The sequence below is a fragment of the Dermacentor variabilis genome, chromosome 4, assembly GCF_050947875.1.
Source record: "Dermacentor variabilis isolate Ectoservices chromosome 4, ASM5094787v1, whole genome shotgun sequence".
Taxonomy (NCBI): Eukaryota; Metazoa; Arthropoda; class Arachnida; order Ixodida; family Ixodidae; genus Dermacentor; species Dermacentor variabilis.
In genome coordinates, this window is record NC_134571.1 from 178,094,231 (window position 1) to 178,116,492 (window position 22,262).

The following is a 22,262-nucleotide window of genomic DNA, read 5'->3' on the forward strand; positions in this document are numbered from 1 at the left end:
TACAGAATAATAAACGCGCGCCATCTTACAGAGTTGATTGAGGAAATAGCCGAAGGTCAGCTTTTCTTTTTCTGAATTTGACCACTAACACACAGCTGTTGGAATAGGCAGTCAAATCGACAACTGCATTGACAAATGAATGCAGCGTCATAAAAACACGCTAGCACCGTGAGCGGCATGTTCATTTTCGCTTGTTTCGCCTAGTCACTACAAGCACGTGCGCTTGCAGCCGCAATATGTATGTATGTATGTATGTATGTATGTATGTATGTATGTATGTATGTATGTATGTATGTATGTATGTATGTATGTATGTATGTATGTATGTATGTATGTATGTATGTATGTATGTATGTATGTATGTATGTATGTATGTATGTATGTATGTATGTATGCATGCATGTATGCATGCATGCATGCATGCATGTATGTATGTATGTATGTATGTATGTATGTATGTATGTATGTATGTATGTATGTATGTATGTATGTATGTATGTATGTATGTATGTATGTATTGTGAGCATTATTCCATAAGCTTTATTTTCTCACCTGTACGTGCTCATCACCGTTTTGGGGCCTGTTGGTGGGGCTCTCACTCGGAAGAATAAAGAAGAGACCAGCTGCCTAAACCTTGTGTCACGAGTGGTGGAGTGTGCTGTCCGGTTTCTTCGTACTCTCACTCCCGGTCTCTCTTCAGCTTCCTATACGCTACATCCCTGGAGCTCCGCTCGGGCCACCTGTGCCAACTGCACCCGACCATGTTCCAAGACCAGCAGGCCAATACCACAACATCCACCTTGCCTGTTCCTGCAGGAACCCCTTCTTGGACGGTCACCACCTCTCAGAAGGATCCACCGGTGTTTGCTGGACTTCCAGGTGACGACGTTGAAGACTGGTTGGAGCTATACGAGTGTGTGAGCGACTTTAACCACTGGAACGAATCTGCACAACTTTCTCACGTCGCCTTCTACCTAACCGGCTTCCCGAAAACTTGGTTTTGCAATCATAAGCTCGATTTCATCAACTGGAGCACCTTTAAACGCCACCTACGCCAGACTTTCGCGAACTCGTCTGTCTGCTCCGATATCGCCCAGAAGAAGCTTGCTGAGCGTGTTCAGCCCTCGGGCGAGTCGTACACTTCGTACATAGAGGACATCCTCGCCCTCTGCCGCCGCGTGAACGCCTCGATGGCAGAGAGTGACCGTGTACGCCACCTGCTCAATGGTATTGGGACTGTGGCATTCAATGCTCTTGTTGTGCTGAACCCCACTACCGTCGGAGACATCATCAGTACATGTCAGCGTCTCGATGAGCTGCATATGCTCCGCTTACACCCTGACACGTCTGATTTCAAGGCGTCCAACGACAGTGAGCTACGTGCCTTGATTCGCTCCATAATCCGTGAGGAACTGCACGCCCCAAGTATTGTCAACCCCTCCTGAGGTCCATATGACACCTCCTGGTGGCGGCCTACGCCATATCATGAGGAAAGAGATAGCTGCCGTGACCGGCCCGCAAGTCCCGAGCCCGCACCCTACGCCTACGCCAGATTAAGCTCAGGTTGCCTATATATAGTGCCACCCTCCCAGCAGCCACCACAACAGGCACCTGCGCCGCACGTGTCCTTGAATCCTATCACTAGCAGACCACCCCCTCTTCTGTCACACCGCTTCACACCGAATCACCACTTTTGTCTACAACTGATGATCCTACAGCTGCCGCTGCTTTACCGACCGCGATAAATCCCGATCTCACCGCTGCGCAGAAAGGAGACCTTTTCGCACTACTGCAAAAACACAGCGCCTTAGTTGACACTCACTCCAAGCTTCTGGGGTGCACTTCCGTCGCAGTACATCGTATCGAAGCCGAAGGCAGTTCGATTGCACGCAGCCGTCCGTATCGCGTGTCTTCCGCAGAACGGAAAATTATTGCGGATAACATTGATAACATGCTCAAAAAAGACATCATTCGGCCATCGCCCTGTTCTTCGTCGTCTCCTGTGTTGGTTCGCAAGAAAGACGGCTCTGTACAATTTTGCGTCGATTATCGAGCGCTTAATAAGATCACGCGCAAAGACGTATATCCGATGCCAAGAATCGACGATGCCATTGACTCCCTCCAGTGTGCACAATATTTATCTAGTCTAGACCTCCGATTCGGGTATTGGCAAATCCGCATGTACGAAGCGGACAAGGACAAGACAGCCTTTGCAACACCAGGCGGACTTTGCGAATTCAACCTCATGCCCTTCGGTTTATGTAATGCTTCTGGAACATTTGAACGCATGATGGACACAGTTTTACGTGGCATTAAGTGGAAAACCTCTCTATGCTATTTAGATGACATTGTTATTTTTTCTATAACTTTTCGTCACCACCTTGAGCGCTTGGACGAAGTTTTCACAAGGATTGCCAACGCTGGACTCCAACTCAACACAAAGAAATGCCATTTTGCCGGAAAGAACATCAAAGTGTTGGGCCCCCTTATCAGAAAAGGTGGCGTTCAACCAGATCCCGACAATGTTGCGGCCGTGCTTCGCTTCCCTCGCCCTGAAAACCAAAACAATTAAGAAGTCTTTTCGGCCTGGCATCCTACTTCCGCCGCTTCATCAGTCATTTTGCTGCCATGGCGTCGCCGCTAAACAAGTTGCTCACCTCGGGCACTGCTTTCCCTTGGACAGATGACTGCGAACTTCTTTCAAAGCCCTCAGACAAGCATTAACCACCGACCCTATCCTCTGTCACTTCGATGAGAACGCACCAACTTGTTCGCACACCGACGCTAGTGGTCATTGGATCAGTGCTGTCCTTTTACAGCGTGATACCACCTCACGAGAGAGGGTTGTTGCTTATGGCAGTCGCGCATTAACGGCTGCCGAAAATTACTACTCGATCACAGAACAGGAATGTGTCGCAGTAGTTTGGTCGATACAAAAATGTCGACCATATCTTTATGGACGCCACTTTATGGTCATAACCGACCACCACGCCTTATGCTGGTTGTCAATCAAAAAATTGTCTGGACGCCTTGGTCGCTGGGTGGTTCGCTTACAAGAGTACGATTTTGAGGGTAACTACAAGTCTGGAAAAAAGCGTCAAGATGCCGACGCTCTCTCTCGCTGGCCCTGCCGCTATTACCTTCGAGTAAATCTCTCAATTGCTCGCCACTTGACGATGAGACTAAGTCTCCACTCAGGTTATTACCTCTAGAGGTTTGTGGCACGTTATCTTCGCGTCACTCAGCTCGAATCGTGTCAACGTTCTGATCCCTACTGCAACAGCATTATCCAACGCCTGTGCGGAACTACTACCGCACCAAATGCTAGATTACGTCGGCAACTGCCGACTATTTAAGCTCGACAACGATGTGCTGCACCGCTACATTTACAACTCCGACGGACACCGCTGGATGCCTGTTCTTCCACATTCGATGCGCACACAAGTCCTTGAAGCCTTTCACGACGACCCATCTACTGGCCATGCATTTGGGTTTCCACAAAACATACCACCGCGTTAGAAGCCGTTTCTTGTGGCCAGGCATGTCTACCTTGGTGGCCAAGTACGTCGCTTCTTGTGTCTTGGTTCAACGGCGGAATTGCTGGACTGTTACAGCCCATCCCACGTCCCGAGACACCCTTTGCCATCGTTGGGATAGACGTAGTCAGCCCTCTGCCCATAACGCCAGCAGGTCATTGATGGATTGTAACAGCTGTTGACCAGCTCACACGTTACGCAGAGACTGCTCGTCTACGCTCTAGTTCGGCCTCAGACGTTGCCACCTTCTTTCTGGATGACATTGTGCTGCGTCATGGTGCACCACGTGTACTGTTAAGTGACCGCGGCAAGACTTTCATGTCAACAATGATCAAAGAAGCACTCGGAGCTTGTGGCACAGTTCATAAGACGACATCGGCATATCACCCTTAAACAACTGGCTTAACAGAGCGATTTCTTCGAACACTACCAGATACGATATAAATGTATATCGGGCCAAACCACGACAATAGGGACAATGTATGTATGTATGTATGTATGTATGTATGTATGTATGTATGTATGTATGTATGTATGTATGTATGTATGTATGTATGTATGTATGTATGTATGTATGTATGTATGTATGTATGTATGTATGTATGTATGTATGTATGTATGTATGTATGTATGTATGTATGTATGTATGTATGTATCAGGGGCGTAGCCGGGCGGGCGGCTTATGGGGCTTCAGCGCCCCCCCCCCCCCCAAAATTTTTTCGTGCTGTACATGCACCGCCGACCAAAGCAGCCCCCGGCGGCGGAAATCATTCTGGATTTTGTCTAGAATGTTTTTTTTCTCACGCTCGAAAAGACATTTTAGCGAAAAAATTGCGAACTCGGGCTGTGTGTCGTGGCAACGGCCATGCACCGGGAGTCACATAACGCAAGCAGCCCCATCGGAGCACAAGGTTTCAAGGGCGTTTTGATGGCGAACGGAATCGCCGCGGCATCTCGCGGATGCCGCGGAATCTACGGAGCACGTGGATGTCAATTCCGAAACTTTATGGGTATAAAGTTCTCATAAACTTTTGATGCGAAAGGTGCACTGACATTTCCAAACGTGTGCTTTAGATTTTCAATTGCTGAACTTTGTGGGCTTAACGTTCCTATAAATATTTGACGCCAAAGATGCATTGACTTTTCTAAAGTCTTCCATCGCAACATACGAGACAAGCCAAATCAACACACTATCAGACAAGATCACATGCACGCAGCGAGGTCCCATGAGACAAAGCGTTGTGGTGGTTTATTTGCGCCGTCATGTCACACAAGAAATACCAACATTTTTTTTCACCTGCGCCAAAGCATCTAGGTCAAGACACTAAAGCCAGCAAAGGTAACTACGTTCTTATTTATTTTTTCTACTTTGACTTTTATTCGCGAGGACACGTTGAGCCTCTTCAATTTTTTTGTACTCGCTACTCACAGGCTGCCAGAGCCAGCCAGAGCACATACATTTTTCTCGTGTTGCCCTGACCACTGGGCTGCGCACTTCGGTGCGCGTTCGGTTTTCTCTGGCCGAATGCATTTTTGCCTAGCAGAGTTTTGGACGCTTTCTGGCCAGCAGACGAGAAAAAGAAACAATGGTCGCTCGCCGCCATCGCTGCGGGGACTCGACGGAATGCACCGCGCTCGCTTGAGTGCAACCTCTACAGAAAGTCTTGTCTCGCCGGTTTAGGATACCGAGCAGTATGCACATGTTTTTTCGGTGGACCAAGCGTCTCGCGTTTTCTTCGATATTCCTTTGGTAGCCAATACAGGTGCCCAAAGTAGGCATTCGATTTTGGCCAACATACTTTCCTTTGCGTTTTTTATTTCGGTGCCCCCGCCCCGCAGAAGGAAAAAAAGAAAAAACATTGTTGCGGCGCAGCGAATTGTCGCACCGTGAAAGTTCGATTTTGTTACTTCTTTTGCGCAAAGTAATGGGCCATGGGACGCTTCAGTTGGCGGATACTCTTATTATATTATTTTGATAGAAATTATATGGACACTCAGGCGCATTCCTGTCGTCGCCGTCGCCCTCATGTTTCGTATAACGTCTAAGGGCGATAACATTGTATTTCCGTATAACACGTATAATATATATATATATATATATATATATATATATATATATATATATATATATATAACACTAACACGTATAAATACGTATAACACGTATTTCCTGAGAGTTCCGTACACGAAAGCGTCGGAGCCATTGAGTTTTATTGTTCAAAGGCTGAAACACAGCGCCCTTTTCGAATTGAACACAAGGAGCTGCTTACATGCGCGGAATCGCTGAAAATCAGTGTGGTGCTGAAATACCTTTGGCAACATCTGAAATCGCCAAAAACGGTTGCCGTCAGGTATTGCTGCGGAGTTCCGAGTCAATTGTCCAGTGGGAAGGTTGACTGTGCTCCATTACCTGAAGGCAGCCCATAAAACAGCATCTCAGGAAAGAACACTAGGGATTAAGTGAATACAATCGCATTCTGGTACCAAAGAAAACGACGCTGGTGATACGGTCGCTGTTTCAGCGCACAACCATGATCTGGCTGACCAAACGTTGTGCAAGTTCGCAAATAGGTGCTTGTCACCCCTCTCCCTCTCATTTATATGACGCCGTATACATCGCTTACAGCCAGACGGCAATGTTGCCAAGGGATCATGCCCTACCTTAACAGCTGTTGATTTTTAAGTCAGACAGCCAGAGTCCTTGTGTTCAAGTTAGGCATCGGGTGTCAAATTGACAAAGTCTTTTTTTCGTAAATGCTCTTTGCCATTGGCTGGTCGCCTTGTTTATTAACAGGTCCAGCATCAGACTTGGTTGGAATTTGCGCTTACAATTCTAGCGCAAGGCCAGAGGTGCTATGCAGGAGGCAGTGAGCTTGGTGAAAATCGGGATCTTCACGAGTTCGACAGCGAAGTTCCAGGATGAAAGAACTAATAGTACCAAGACAATGTTTCTCTGTCGGCACGCCTCCAGTTCCATTGGTTGGTAAGAACTCGAATTAGCCTAGACTTGAGGAGGGAACGGAAGAAACTGGTACATATGATGCCGATCAATGAGTTAGCGATAAGAGGGAAAATAGAGGAATTCCGGATCAAGCTACAGAACAGATATTCGGCTTTAACTCGGAAAGAGGACCTTAGTGTTGAAGCAATGAACGACAGTCTTATAGGCATCATTAAGGAGTGTGCGATAGAAGTCAGTGGTAACTTCGTTAGACAAGATACCAGTAAGCTATCGCAGCAGACGAAAAATCTGATGAAGAAACGCCAATGTATGAAAGCCTCTAGCCCTACAGCTAGAATAGAAGTGGCAGAACTTTTCAAGTTAATCAACAAGTGTAAGACAGCTGACATAAAGAAGTATAATATTGTCACGTGGTAGTGACGGTGAAGAAAGAAGCAGTACGGTGGAATACAAAACTAGCTTTTATTGGGCGAACCTGTTCCCACAAAACAGGCTACACTTATAGCACAACGATAGCGGCGAACACGGTCGGCGATCGTCGGAAATCTGATCAGCGGGTCAAGCGCGTCGCTTTTATAGAGCAGTCGTCGAACGTTCCAGACTAATCGTTCGGACCCGCGTGCCTTCCACAATGTTCTACACCATTCGCGTTACGCGATGGAATCAGATAACACAAGGTTCGGCGACAACAGACAGCCGGGTAGAAGCATCGATAACTTTCCAGAAACGTCGGATACATGCAGGCGCGTCCCTCACTGTGCGATTGCATTTGTTAAGCGGCGAAACATGGTCGCCCGATAAAGGTAAGTACACGTGTCAATACCCCCCTCTTAAAAAGCATCGACCCGATGCTGCAAACAAACGAAGGTAATAAACAAAAGCACTCGTAGCAAAGAAAAGAACAAAAATGGCGAAGTTTGTCAGCGTCCGTAAAAGGGTTTAAGGCGCACCACGTGGACCACTTCAGATCGTGCGCGGCGCCGCTGTGAATGCGAAATGCCGTCTGGCACGACCTCATAGTCCAGAGCGTCAATACGTCGGATGACCTTGTAGTGTCCGAAATAGCGTCGGAGTAGTTTCTCACTGAGTCCTCGTCGGCGTATCGGGGTCCAGACCCAAACACGGTCGCCAGGTTGGTACTCGACGAAGCGTCGTCGGAGGTTGTAGTGTCGGCTGTCGGTCCTCTGCTGGCTCTTGATTCACAGGCGGGCGAACTGTCGGGCTTCTTCGGCGCGCTGGAGATAGCTAGCGACGTCAACATTCTCTTCGTTAGTTACGTGCGGCAGCATGGCGTCAAGCGTCGTCGTCGGGTTCCTGCCGTAAACCAGCTTAAACGGCGTGATCTGTGTTGTTTCTTGCACCGCCGTGTTGTACGCAAAGGTTACGTACGGCAGGACCGCGTCCCACGTCTTGTGTTCGACGTCGAAGTACATTGCTAGCATGTCGGCGAGGGTCTTGTTCAGGCGCTCCGTGAGACCATTCGTCTGCGGATGGTAGGCAGTTGTCCTCCTGTGGCTTGTCTGGCTGTACTGCAGCATGGCTTGGGTGAGCTCTGCTGTAAAAGCCATTCCTCTGTCGGTGATGAGGACTTCTGGGGCACCATGTCGCAGCAGGATGTTCTCCACGAAAAATTTCGCCACTTCGGCTGCGCTGCCTTTTGGTAGAGCTTTAGTTTCAGCAAAACGGGTGAGATAGTCCGTCGCCACGACGATCCACTTATTCCCGGATGTTGATATCGGAAACGGCCCTAACAAATCCATCCCAATCTGCTGGAATGGTCGGCGAGGAGGTTCGATCGGCTGTAGTAATCCTGCTGGCCTTGTCGGTGGTGTCTTGCGTCGTTGACAGTCTCGGCATGTCTTGACGTAACAGGCGACGTCGGCGGTCAGACGCGGCCAGTAATACCTTTCCTGTATTCTTGACAGCGTCCGGGAGAACCCCAGGTGCCCAGCGGTTGGATCGTCGTGTAGGGCGTGCAGTATTTCTGGACGCAGCGCTGACGGTACAACAAGAAGGTAGCTGGCGCGGACTGGTGAGAAGTTCTTCACGAGCAGGTTGTTTTGTAGCGTGAACGAAGACAACCCGCGCTTAAATGCCCTAGGGACAACGTCGGTGTTCTCTTCCAAATACTCGACGAGGCCTTTTAGCTCCGGGTCGGCTCGTTGCTGTTTAGTGAAGTCTTCCGCGCTTATTATCCCAAGAAAGGCGTCGTCGCCCTCGTCGCCTTGCGGCGGGGGTTCGATGGGGGCGCGCGATAAGCAGTCGGCGTCGGAGTGTTTTCTTCCGGACTTGACGTATATTACCGTGACGTCATATTCTTGTAGTCTGAGGCTCCACCGCGCCAGCCGTCCTGAAGGGTCCTTTAAGTTAGCCAGCCAACACAGTGCGTGATGGTCACTGACGACTTTGAATGGCCTGCCATAGAGGTAAGGGCGGAATTTAGCTGTAGCCCAAATGATGGCGAGGCATTCCTTTTCAGTCGTAGAATAGTTGCTTTCCGCTTTTGACAGCGACCGGCTAGCATACGATATCACCCTTTCAAGTCCTTTCCTCTGGACTAGGACGGCACCGAGGCCTAGGCTACTGGCGTCAGTGTGGATTTCGGTATCGGCGTCCTCGTCGAAGTGTGCAAGTACCGGCGGCGACTGCATGCGTCGTTTGAGTTCTTGAAATGCCTTGGCCTGAGGCGTTTCCCACTTGAACGCGACATCACATTTGGTTAGATGTGTTAGCGGCTCCGCGATGCGTGAAAAGTCCTTGACAAAGCGCCTATAGTAGGCACACATGCCAAGGAATCTGCGCACTGCCTTCTTGTCGGTTGGCTGCGGGAACTTTGCGATGGCAGCTGTCTTCTGTGGGTCGGGGCGTACTCCTGATTTGCTGATCACGTGGCCTAGGAACAAAAGCTCATCGTAAGCGAAACGGCACTCTTCCGGCTTCAGAGTGAGCCCTGATGATTTGATGGCTTCTAACACTGTCGCAAGCCGCCTAAGGTGATCGTCGAAATTTCCGGCGAAGACAACGACGTCATCCAGGTAAACAAGGCACGTCTGCCACTTCAGTCCGGCTAACACCGTGTCCATGACGCGCTGAAACGTTGCAGGCGCCGAGCATAGTCCGAATGGCATGACCTTGAACTCGTAAAGGCCGTCTGGCGTGATGAAGGCAGTCTTTTCGCGATCTCTCTCGTTGACTTCTATTTGCCAGTAGCCGGACTTGAGGTCCATCGACGAGAAGTATTTAGCGTTGCAGAGCCGATCCAATGCGTCGTCTATCCGTGGAAGGGGGTACACATCCTTCTTCGTGATCTTGTTCAGTCGACGATAATCGACGCAGAAGCGTAGGGTTCCGTCCTTTTTCTTTACCAGGACTACAGGAGAGGCCCACGGGCTATTCGATGGCTGGATGATGTCGTCGCGTAGCATTTCGTCGACTTGTTGCCTAATAGCTTCACGTTCTCGCGTCGAAACTCGGTAAGGGCTCTGGCGGAGTGGTCGAGCGCTTTCTTCGGTTATTATGCGATGCTTTGCAACTGGTGTTTGTCGAATCCTCGATGACGTCGAAAAGCAGTCTTTGTATCGTCTGAGAAGAGTTCTGATCTGTTGCTGCTTACTCACAGGAAGACTTGGATTCACGTCGAAGTCTGGTTCGGGGATAATGCTCATCGGGGTAGATGCGGCTGAATCCGAGAGGACAAAGGCATTGCTGGTTTCCACAATTTCCTCGATGTATGCGATTGTCGTGCCCTTGTTGATGTGCTTGAACTCTTGGCTGAAGTTGGTTAGCATAACTTCCACTTGCCCTCCGTGGAGTCGAGCGATCCCTCTTGCGACGCAAATTTCACGGTCGAGCAGTAGATGTTGGTCGCCCTCGATGACGCCTTCTATGTCAGCGGGTGTTTCAGTGCCGACGGAAATAATGCTGGAACGCGGCGGGATGCTCACTTGAACTTCGAGCACACTCAAGGCGTGGTGACTTCGACAGCTCTCCGGCGGTATCGCTTGACCTTGTGACAGCGTTATCGATTTCGACTTCAGGTCGATGACTGCGCCATGTTGATTCAGGAAGTCCATGCCGAGAATGACGTCTCGTGAACACTGTTGGAGGATAACGAAGGTGGCAGGGTAAGTCCGGTCATGAATGGTAATTCTTGCCGTGCAGATTCCAGTCGGCGTAATGAGGTGTCCTCCAGCGGTCCGAATTTGGGGGCCCTCCCATGCAGTCTTAACCTTCTTCAACTGGGCGGCGATGTGTCCACTCATTACGGAGTAATTGGCCCCTGTGTTGAATAAGGCAGTGACTGCGTGGCCGTCGAGAAGCACGTCGAGGTCGGTGGTTCTTTGTCTGGCGTTGCGGTTAGGTCGTGGCGTCGGATCACGGCTGCGTCGTGTTGAACTGAAGTTGGAACGTCGCGTCGTCAAGTCGTCGTTCGTCGGTGTAGTCTTGCCTTTCTGACTTCGTCGGGACGGCGGCGTGTCGTTGTTATGTCGTCGAGATCGTTTCTTCGTCGTCTTCGTCGGCGGCGGAGGATCTTCGTCAGTTCGACGAACAGCAACCGCACCTCCATCGGTTGCTGCTTTTAGTTTTCCGGATATGGGCTCGCTGACCGACCCCGGGCTGGGCCAGTGTATGGTCGGCGCTGCGGCGACAGGTAGCGGCCTGGTGATGGCGAACGCGATGGTCGTCGAGTGCTCCACTGAGTAGCGGCGAGGTAGTCGGCGATGTCACGAGGTCGTTCACCTTCCCTCGGGCGCTATGCGTTGACGGCGAAGCCTCGCAATCCCAGGTCGCGGTATGGGCATCGGCGGTACACATGGCCGGCTTCGCCGCAGTGGTAGCAGAGCGGGCGGTTGAATTGCCGGTTCCGCATTTCAAGTGTCTTCTCAATGCCGGTGGCCTCGCGAAGGAACTCTGCTACGGTCGTCGGTGGGCTTCGCACCATTGCGCCAAAAAGTTCTTCCTTCACACCACGCATGAGTAGGCGTACTTTCTTTTCCTCGGCCATATCCGGGTCGGCGTGGCGGAACAGACGGCTCATTTCTTCCGTAAAGATGGCAACGTTCTCATTTGGTAGCTGCACTCGGGCGTCCAGCATAGCTTCGGCCCTTTCCTTGCGAACGACACTTGTAAAGGTGCGCAGGAAGGCGCTACGGAACAGGTCCCACGTTGTCAAGGTCGACTCCCTGTTCTCAAACCAAGTTCTGGCGGCGTCTTCTAAGGCGAAGTAGACATGTCGTAGCTTGTCGTCGCTTGCCCAGTTGTTAAACGTAGCGACCCTCTCATACGTTTCCAGCCAGGTTTCCGGGTCCTCAAATGTGGAACCGCGGAACGTCGGTGGTTCCCTGGGCTGCTGCAGCACGATGGGGGACGCTGGGGCTGCCATTGGGGTTGCCTTGGCCACAATCTTCTTGGTCTTCTCAGGTAGAAGTCCGTGCTCCGGGGGCAGCTGTTGAAGACGGCGGCTTGCTCGGTGGTCCGGGACTACGTTGGTGTTCTGTTTGCGGTCTGGGCTGGGATCACGGCTTGTCGGGGGTGTCCCGTACATGAACGAAAAGCACCTCCACCAGATGTCACGTGGTAGTGACGGTGAAGAAAGAAGCAGTACGGTGGAATACAAAACTAGCTTTTATTGGGCGAACCTGTGCCCACAAAACAGGCTACACTTATAGCACAACGATAGCGGCGAACACGGTCGGCGATCGTCGGAAATTTGATCAGCGGGTCAAGCGCGTCGGCTTTTATAGAGCAGTCGTCGAATGTTCCAGACTAATCGTTCGGACCCGCGTGCCTTCCACAATGTTCTACACCATTCGCGTCACGCGATGGAATCAGATAACACAAGGTTCGGCGACAACAGACAGCCGGGTAGAAGCATCGATAACTTTCCAGAAACGTCGGATACATGCAGGCGCGTCCCTCGCTGTGCGATTACATTTGTTAAGCGGCGAAACATGGTCGCCCGATAAAGATAAGTACACGTGTCAATATGGATAGAATTGAACATGGTCTCATGAACGGAGAAAACCTAAAAGCAGTGAAAAAGAAACTAGGAATAGGCAAGAACAAGATGTATGCGTTTAGAGACAAAGCCGGCAATATCATTACTAATATGGATGAGATAGTTCAAGTGGCTGAGGAGTTCTATAGAGATTTATACAGTGCAAGTGGCACCCACAACGATAATGGAAGAGAGAATAGTCTAGAGGAATTTGAAATCCCACAAGTAACGCCGGAAGTAAAGAACGCCTTGGGAGCTATGCAAAAGGGGAAGGCAGCTGGGGAGGATAAGGTAACAGCAGTTTTGTTGAAAGATGGTGGAGAGATTGTTTTCTAAAAACTGGTCACCCTGTACACGCAATGCCTCATGACCTCTAGCGTACCGGAATATTTATTTATTTATTTTTATCTTATTATTCATTGCACAATAATGTCAATCCCAATAGGGATGATTGGAGGAGTGGGCATATGGTCATCAAAAAAGTACAATATGAGCAAACGCTGAAGAAACAAGGAGTTAGCATAGAAAAACATGGACGCTTACATTTATTGAGTAAGACACTGGTCTTCACACAATTGCTCTTGCAGAAAAAAAATAACTAAAACACTAAGTTGTGATTGCGATTGTTCCTTCTAGATGATTTGTAAATGTTTCTAATGTGGGCTGGGCAGTAATAGCAGGGTTTAAGCAGTTCCACTCTTGCACAGCTCGCGGAAAGAATGAAAAGAAAAAAGTATTGATGTTACAAAGAAATTGCTCTAGCATGAAAGCGTGCTTATGCCGAGTCGGTCTAGTGTGTTTGTACTTTAGAAAGGTGGCGGGATGCAACTTCAGCGCACTGTGTAATACCAAGTATAGGAACTTCAATCGTTGAACCTTAGCTCGAATTTCGAGGGTAGCGAGGCCTGCGCGAGAAAGAAGTTCGGTTGGTGAATCTGTGCGTTTAAAACGATTATAGGTAAATTGGGCAGCTTTTCTTGTATGCGTTCCAGCGTATGAATGTAATTTTTGGAATGTGGAAACCTTACTATGCTGGCATATTCGAGTGCCGGTCTGATAAGGCTGACGTAAGCAAGCTCCTTTGTCTGGCTGGTGCAATGTGATAAGGTGCGTTTGAGGCAGAACAGTTTGTTGAAGGCTTTTTTAGCTACGTACTGTATGTGCGCATTCCAGCCGAGGTCGGATGAGATGATTACGCTTAAGTATTTATACTGAGTGACGCTTTGTAGAATAGTGTCGTTAAAACCGTACGGGAACTGCAGACTTGATTTTTTGTTTGCAGACATGCAGACAGTTTTGTCGGAATTTATCACCATTTGTGAGTCTGCACACCACTGCACTACCTTATTTAGGGAATTGTTCAGTTTTGCTTGATCTTCGTGGTCACGCACAGCATGATAAAGAATGCAGTCGTCTGCAAAGAGGCGAATGGTGACGTCGACTTGGTTTGTTATATCATCTATGTGTAACTGGAAGAACGCCAACATAATCTTAATCCATAAGAAAGGGGACGCCAAAGACTTGAAACATTATAGAGCAATCAGCTCGTTGCCCGTTCAGTCCGTTGCCTACAAAGTATTTACTAAGGTAATCGCAAATAGAATCAGGAACACCTTAGACTCCTGTCAACCAAAGGACCAGACAGGATTTCAAAAAGGGTACTCAACTATAGACCATATTCACACTATCAATCAGGTGATAGAGAAATGTGCGGAATAGAACCAACCCTTATATAAAGCTTTCATTGATTACGAGAAAGCGGTTGATTCAGTCGAAACGTCAGCAGTCATGGAGGCATAACGGAATCAGGGTGTAGACGAGCCGTATGTAAAAATACTGAAAGACATATATAGCGGTTCCACAGCCACCGTAGTCCTCCATAAAGAAAGCAACAAAATCCCAATAAAGAAAAGCCTCAGGCAGGGAGATACGATCTCTCCAATGCTATTCACAGCGTGTCTACATGAGGTATTCAGAGACCTGGATTGGGAAGAATTGGGGATAAGAGTTAATGGAGCATACCTTAGTAACTTGCGATTCGTTGATGATATTGCCTTGATTAGTAACTCGGGGGATCAATTGCAATGCATGCTCACTGACCTGGAAAGGGAAAGCAGAAGGGTGGGTCTAAAAATTAATCTCCAGTATAGGAAAGTAATGTTTAACAGTCTCGGAAGAGAACTGCAGTTTACGATAGGTAGCGAGGCACTGGAAGTGGTAAGGGAATGCATCTGCTTAGGGCAGGTAGTGACCGCGGATCCGGATCATGAGACTGAATTAATCAGAAGAAAGAGAAATGGCTGGGGTGCGTTTGGCAGGAATTCTCAGATCATGAACAGCAGGTTGTCATTATCCCTCAAGAGAAAAGTCTATAACAGCTGTCTCTTACCATTACTCACCTACGGGGCAGAAGCCTGGAGGCTTACGAAAAGGTTCTACTGAAATTGAAGACGGCGCAACGAGCTATGGAAGGAAGAATGATAGGTGTAACGTTAAGGGATAAGAAAAGAGCCGATTGGGTGAGGGAAAAAACACGACTTCATGACACCTTAGTTGAAATCAAGAAAAGAAATGGGCATAGGCAGGACATGTAATGAGGGGGGGTAGATAACCGATGGTCGTTAAGGGTTACGGACTGGATTCCAAGGGAAGGGAAGCGTAGCAGGGGGCGACAGAAAGTTAGGCGGGTGGATGCGATTAAGAAGTTTGCAGGGGCAACATGGCCACAATCAGCACATGACTGGGGTAGTTGGAGAAGTATGGGAGAGGCCTTATCCTTGCAGTGGGCGTAACCAGGCTGCTGCTGCTGCTGCTGCTGCTGCTGATGATGATGATGATCTAGATTCATTCTGGGTGGCTACCATCCCTTGCACGTTGCCTTATGGGTGGTCGACAAAGTGGGGCGCACGTGATCATGCCATCGGCGCATGGTCCGCGCCCTCTTTCACTTGTTTGTCGTTCCACCGAGCGCATTACATGCACACGCAAGTTGTAAAATAAATTCATTTAAGACGATATTATAAGTAAATTTATTGCGGTTCATAAGCATTTTGAAGTTTACAAGACGTAGACTGAATGCGTCTTAATCTAATGTGTAATTAATTACGCTTTGGCCTATATTTCGAGGGAACCCTAAGGTGGCGTCATCAGCGGGCGAGCATGACGGCTAAGGAGGCAATGGGGGAAAGTCAAAGAAGCCCAGTGTAAAGAAACTCGTACAACGAACTTTCGGTGCACGGCGCAGGGATCAGGCTCGACGATGACCACTATTCCTTGGACAGTTCTGTTCCTCCGGGAGCAACCTTTCCGTGCGCCCCGGAAGACTGCCAATAGTTTAGGCGATTTTGCAGATCGCGACGCGCACCAGCTGTTAGACGGGGTAATGCTGAGGAAACAACCTGTCCGGTGCTACTTGTGTGAGTGCGCCGAGTTCCTTCACTCTGCGTGACTGCGAGCGCCACGAATATTACATACAGTGCTCAAAATGAAGACAGCCTATACGGCTACGATGCGACAAGGAAGTGGCGCTGACGATGGATCTCTCAAACAACACAGTGAAGGGCACATCAGCAAACTGCAGATAAGTATACTTCTACTGTTTCATATTTACCGTAACAATATCGCGTGGCTTGAGCCACTTTCGCAACAACGAAATGAATGTCTTTGCAGTTTAAAACGCTCCGAGAGACCAATGTGTCTTCGTGCTTTAACAAGGATTTGGATCCGCGAAAATGTAAATGTGATCGCGTTTGCTCGAGCTTCGAAGGTAAGCCGCTCCCCCAGTAGACATGTGCCATAGGCAGAAACAAGGTGGAAAGTGAGTTCGCACCATCTGCGGCAAAAAAAAAAAAAAGGAGCTAGGTCTGGTGTCATGCGTCTGCTATTCAAAGGGAAGAATTTTTTTTACTAAGGGGTTTTACGTGCCAAAACCGCTATCTGAGGCACGCCGTAGCGGAGGACTCCGGAAAATTAGACTACATGGGGTTCTATAACGTGCACCTACATCTAAGTACACGGGTGCTTTCGCATTCCGCCCCAATGGGAATGCGGCCGCCGTCGCCAGGATTCGATCCCGCGACCTCGTGCTAAGCAGCCCAACACCATAGCCACTAAGCAACCACGGCGGTTGAAAAGCGAAGGATTAGTAGCCTCCTTGGAGAGGCATGCCGGCCTAGCCTGGCCGAGCAGTGAATTGTCCGGGAGCTTCACGTGCCATGAGCGTGATAAATGGAGGGGACAGCTGAAGGAGCTTCTCAACTAATGTGGCCCCGCAGAGAAGAGTGACAAGTTGGCGTCGGTATTGTTCCGAGCTTGTTGCACAAATCAAGCGGCATGCAGTCGTTGTGTCAGAAGCTGCCATGTAAGTTACACTGCTGTTATGGTCATTAATCAAAAAAAGACGCTGATGTTATCGGTCTGCGTTATGCTCACAATGAACTGTCGCCTTATTCGTCGATTCTTCAGGTGTCCACCAGCTCAGAGCTTCGGGGCCGTGCTGCAACAGTGGCTTTTATTAGTTGTTAATCATGTTAAATATGTTTCAGTAAACAATTGACCGCAGTTGTTCTCTCGAGTAACCTTTATTGCGATAGCATTTGTATGGACATTCCAGCCGCATTTCTGCCGTCGCCGTCGCCGTCGCCGTGAGGTTCCGTATGAGTGAAAGCGTGTGAAGGTGAGCCGGCGAACGGCAGTCAGTCTTCAGAGCGAGAAACGCGGCCAGAATGCGTGCCTCCCCCCCAACCCCACCTCTTCTCCCCTGTGGCGCGTGAGGCAATGGGAGTTAGGCGAGGGAGGAGGGGCGTTGTTCTCCGGCGGCTGCTACGGTACTTCGATGTCCTCCTCGCCCACCGCTCCGTATAGAGTGGACTATACCGTGGTGTCTACTACGGCGTTGGCCACACGAATCGCGGACGCCGTAGTACACGCCTTTGGCGGACGCCGTGGGGACGGGTTACCCGCGCTTGTGTGGCTTAAAGCAAACTGCGACGTGGCCAAAGTGCGCGCCCGCGCAGTCTTCAAATTCAATACAATCTGCAATATTTGCAAAGTGTACGTAGTGCCAGTAGCTTCTGATGCGTTGTACTTTCGACGTTTCGTTCGCGTTGAAGCGACAGATGCACGGAGGTCAATTGGCTCGCGGCTACTGCCGCGATTCGTAACTCCAGCGTTTTCACAGACAGTTCCCGCTGTCATTGAGCGAGATGTGCGCATGTTTACCTGTGCGCGCGTGACACAGTGCTGCTTAATGTAGGTAAAACACATTGACGGTCTAGTTGGTTTGAATCCATAATATAATCGGTAAGCACGACTGAACAAGGCGCAGAAAGAAGCAGACACGCAGAGAGCGCTGTCTCTGTGCGTCTGCTTCCTTTTACGTCCTCGTTGAGTTACGCTTACACATCATATCACTGTTAATTTAGGGAGTAAGTGAATGTTTGCAAGTTTATACTGCCGATAAAGCTACTATCCTTACTTCGTACAGCTATTTACTAATTTACTATCGCAATAGGTGCTTCGCCTTATGGGCGGAACTGCGAATTTTAAAAAGAAAGTATCGACTGGTAAAAGGTTCAAAGGGGCTTACAGGCCAAATATTAGTATTAGAATAGCTACATAAAACTGTTTTCGGCGCCCGAGGACCCAGTAAAAGACTGTGTACCAATTATTGCGCAATCTGTTACGCGAGGAAGACGCAAACATAACGGAATGTTGCGCAATTTGTTTTCCTCTCGGTAGACTTCGCGTAAATCTGAGAACAGCGCAACAGGGCGCTGGATGAGGCACATATGTCTTATCCTCGCGATAGTAATTACATTGACACCCCAGGTGCATTTTTGCCGTCGCCGTGATGTCCCGTGTAAAGTCGAAGGGCGATAACACCGTCGCCTCGTGCCGTATGCTATTGTGCGAGGGAAAGGACGCGAGGGGAACCGACGATCGCGGCGCAATGTGGCGTGCGGGAGGGAGGAAGGCGGAGAGCAAACGCGCCGTCTTGCGTCGCGCGAAAGGCCGTGGGGGGATGGGAGGTGAGAGAGGGGGGTGGCGCGTTGCGCTCTGGCAGCAACTGTTATATTTCGCGACTGGGCGCAAGCAGAACCGAGGGAACTGACGACCGGGGCTCAAAATCGCGCTCGAAAGGGAGGAAAGTGGGGCGGCAGCGCGGGAGGGAAGGGAGGGGGCGGCTTCTATTCCGCCAGCAACTGCGTACTTTAGCGCGGAGGCGCTCGAATGCGATCTGCAAACGGCTCGTACCGTTGCGCGTGTGGTTTTCTCGTTGCGGTTAGCGTTGAAGCTATAGACAGCACGAAAGTCACTTCGCTTGTTGCTGCTGCCGGGCTCGCTCACACCAGCGTTTTGATAGCGAGTGTCCGCGGTCATCGAGTGTGATGTGTTCATGTTTGCCTGGGCGCCCTGACATTGTGCCTATTGATTCAGTTAGTAAGCGAATGTTTCGAAGTTTATACGGCCGGTACATCTAGTATCCTTACTGGGTATAACTGTCTACTAATTTGCTATCGCAATCGATGTTTCGCCTTCCGGGCTAAGCTGAGACATATTTTTTTGGTAAAGCGGCAAGAAGAAAGCTTAGTTTCGTTTTACGTCTGCGTTTCTAAAAAAAAGGTACTGATGAAAAGCTATATGCGCAGAAATACACACGAGAGACATGCTGCTTGAAGAACAAGCCAAACAATTGTTCTCCAAGGCAGCTACTATAACATAGCACAGTGAAAGCGGACACTGCGGCCGCAATGCAGGCGCAATCACTACGCGGCGTAGAAACTCGGAAAGGAATTTATTCTTAAGACTTAAATACACGTCACATGCAATTAGGAACACAATTTGAGCGGTCCCATCGCAAACAGCAGAGCGTGAAGCAGTACGAACGACCCTGCCGAGCAGAATCGCCCACAGTTTCCAACGGCGCCACCTTGATGCGGCCCACTCCACTTAGATCGCAGCACGGCCACAGTATTTCTCGTCGTCGGGCGCCTCTGTGGAAAGGATGCGCTGCTCCCGGCCACTCGTTCCACTCAACCGTGTTCTAGTGTATAATATCTGCTACGGTACCCTTGAATACCGTACCGCCATTTTGAAGCGACAGTCGTTGCTCCCGTCTCTATGTGTAGAATGTCATTTTTTAGTCGGTACAGCGGTGGTCCTGATAGCCTCAGTGATGCTCCTGCGGTGAACAGCCATTCCGCGGCGCTGCGTTGCCGTTCCTCCAATAGACGCAGGATGGTCAGATCCTTGCCATGACTTACTTTATCCGGAATGGCACAGCAGCGCCCCTGGCGACTGCTCACCTGATGAACTCCCTCGTGCGTGCGACCCTCTAGAATGCATTCGCTTGGAATCTTTCGCCTCACTGTGGCCACTCGCGGTAAAAAGTGGAAAATTTAATGATTCGCTCGACCACCGTTTGTGATGAGAAATTAGACGAAAGACAGAGACTTTAAGAAAGAAAATGTTTGTTATTTTATTTGTTGTATTTTAAAGCATTCGATTGAGTGGTGTAAAGAAATGTGTAAGGTGATAAGTTCAAAGACAAATTATCCTAAAGATAAATTATCCTACATAATTCCTACACCGCTGGAATAGTTCCTCTGCAGTGCACACCGATCGAATTGCGAAAACTGCATGTTCAAAGTTTTTAAACTACATTGACTCTCTGCTAAACCTTATACTTATTCTAGAGCTTTGTCTGTTGATGCGACTCAGGCACCCTCTGTATATTTTAAAACATATTTCCTGTACGTTGCATGGTATTGTAGTTGCCACTGCTGACTGTTTTGTAGAAAGGTAACTGTGGGCCTTTGTCAAGCTACCTATACGATAGATCCACTTTTACCTACAGCTTCCTTTATCAGTGTGACAATGAAATAAACATTAATATTGCTATTTAAAAAGTGAGTGTGCAAGAATCGGCCGCATGTGCCCTGTTCGCGTTCGATGTAGGATAGAAGGATAATGCCCGAAAGAGGAGGCGCGCCCTTGAAGCGCCCGCGAAAGGCATGGCAAGCGGCTCACGGCAGGTGCAAGGCGAATTTACAGTGGTGGCGAAGGCTGGGCCGAAAAGTGGTTTAGCGCGACTGCAGCACAACCAGAGGATGGGGGGCAAAACACTCATATAAAGAAATGATAAAGCTACAAAATTGGAATGTAATCTGCCAATAGAAAAGAAAAAATATATTAGCACCTTGTTTTATGAAAGAGGTAAGTCATTTTATTAAAACCTGGCAAATTTTGTATTTTTGCAACACTCTTGACCTGCCCCCTATTCATGAGTGTGCGGTGCATTACAGCGCGTCTTTGCAGGCCTTGTTTCGATACCCGGCTAACCCGGCCACAGTGGCGGGAGCTTACGAAGCGATTTCTTATCGCCAGCTGTCTGCGATGGCGCGCCTGGTAAAGCTTATAAATTTAGCTCGCCGGTCTCAAAATGCTCCTTTTGCGAAGTTTTCGTCGTCCTTGCACGTCGCTTCTTTGTCACCGTTCGGTAAGATTTGCAGCCCGCTGCACCGCTGCGGCAGTTTTCTCGGTTTTGTCGTTTCCTTCGGCGTGCGGCCAGTGCGAAGTCCTTTTCCGTCTTTGCACTGTGACTATTGAGATGATTAGCCAACTTAAACAATACTGCTTGTGCTGCCTGTGACATGTATTTTTTGTTTGTGTGCCAAGGGTGTGCTTTGTGACTGTATTTGTTTGGTTGCTACAATAAACAATGAATATGAAACTATGAAAACCATACTTGCCGAACACTCTATTGCGAACTGTGCACTTGAGCCAGTGCTTTGTGCATCATACCTTGCTGTACTCAAAAGCTCTCAAAAGTACTAGCACCATTATTTGCACTACGAATCATGCATGCTTCGCCAGTGTCTGGAAGTGTTGCTGCCTTTCTATGCTGCCCCTCCTTTACCAGTCACTTTCATTGCGTTCCCAATTGCACATTAACAAGGCCATAACTAGCAGGAACTCGAGCACATTTGACTGGCAAAGGTTGGGGCGCGCTGAAAGGCAGCAACCTTCGAGAGGTACGGGCGCGAAAACGCGGATTCTACAGAAAGACCGCTTTATAATTCGCGCCAAAAGCATACGTATGCGTGACGTCATTCTACGTCACGTTTGCGTAGTTTGCCCCCCAAAATCCAGGGGGCGCTGGAGTGCCCACGAGCCGCCATTTTTTTGGACCAATGGGCGTCTATGGAGCCTTCGCTACCAGTACATCTACCTTGGCAGGTGTGCAGGCAGGCAGCGGGACAGACGCGGTATTTCTAAATTGCGATAATACGTTGATAACAATACGCGGCGATAGCGCGTTTCGTTGCGCAGCATTCTGTGCTTGAAACAGGGAAGCAGCGAGCCAGTCAGGATGCGCTCACGTTGTCATACGTAGCATTATTTCTCGACATATTTTTTTATTTCGCCTGCTCTTCTTGCGTTGCTCCATGCTATCGCCGTTCACTGACTGCCATCGAGCAAACTCGGGCAAAACGCGTGCGAACGAGAAACTCGGCGCATCTTGCATAGCAACCCAGGCGCGTTCATGGAGCGCATCACCTGCAAGAAGCAACGACGTGCTTCGAGCGCTTTGTGTGCTGTCTGGCGATGCTGCAGTGAAGGCCCTGCGAGAGAGAAACGGTTACTGACACTCACTCGCCTAGAGCATGCTATTGATTGATTTTCGCGCTGTCTTCGACATCATACAAAATTTAGGGGAGCGGAAGACAAGAAGCTCGAACTAAAGGAACCGATTGGTCGCCCG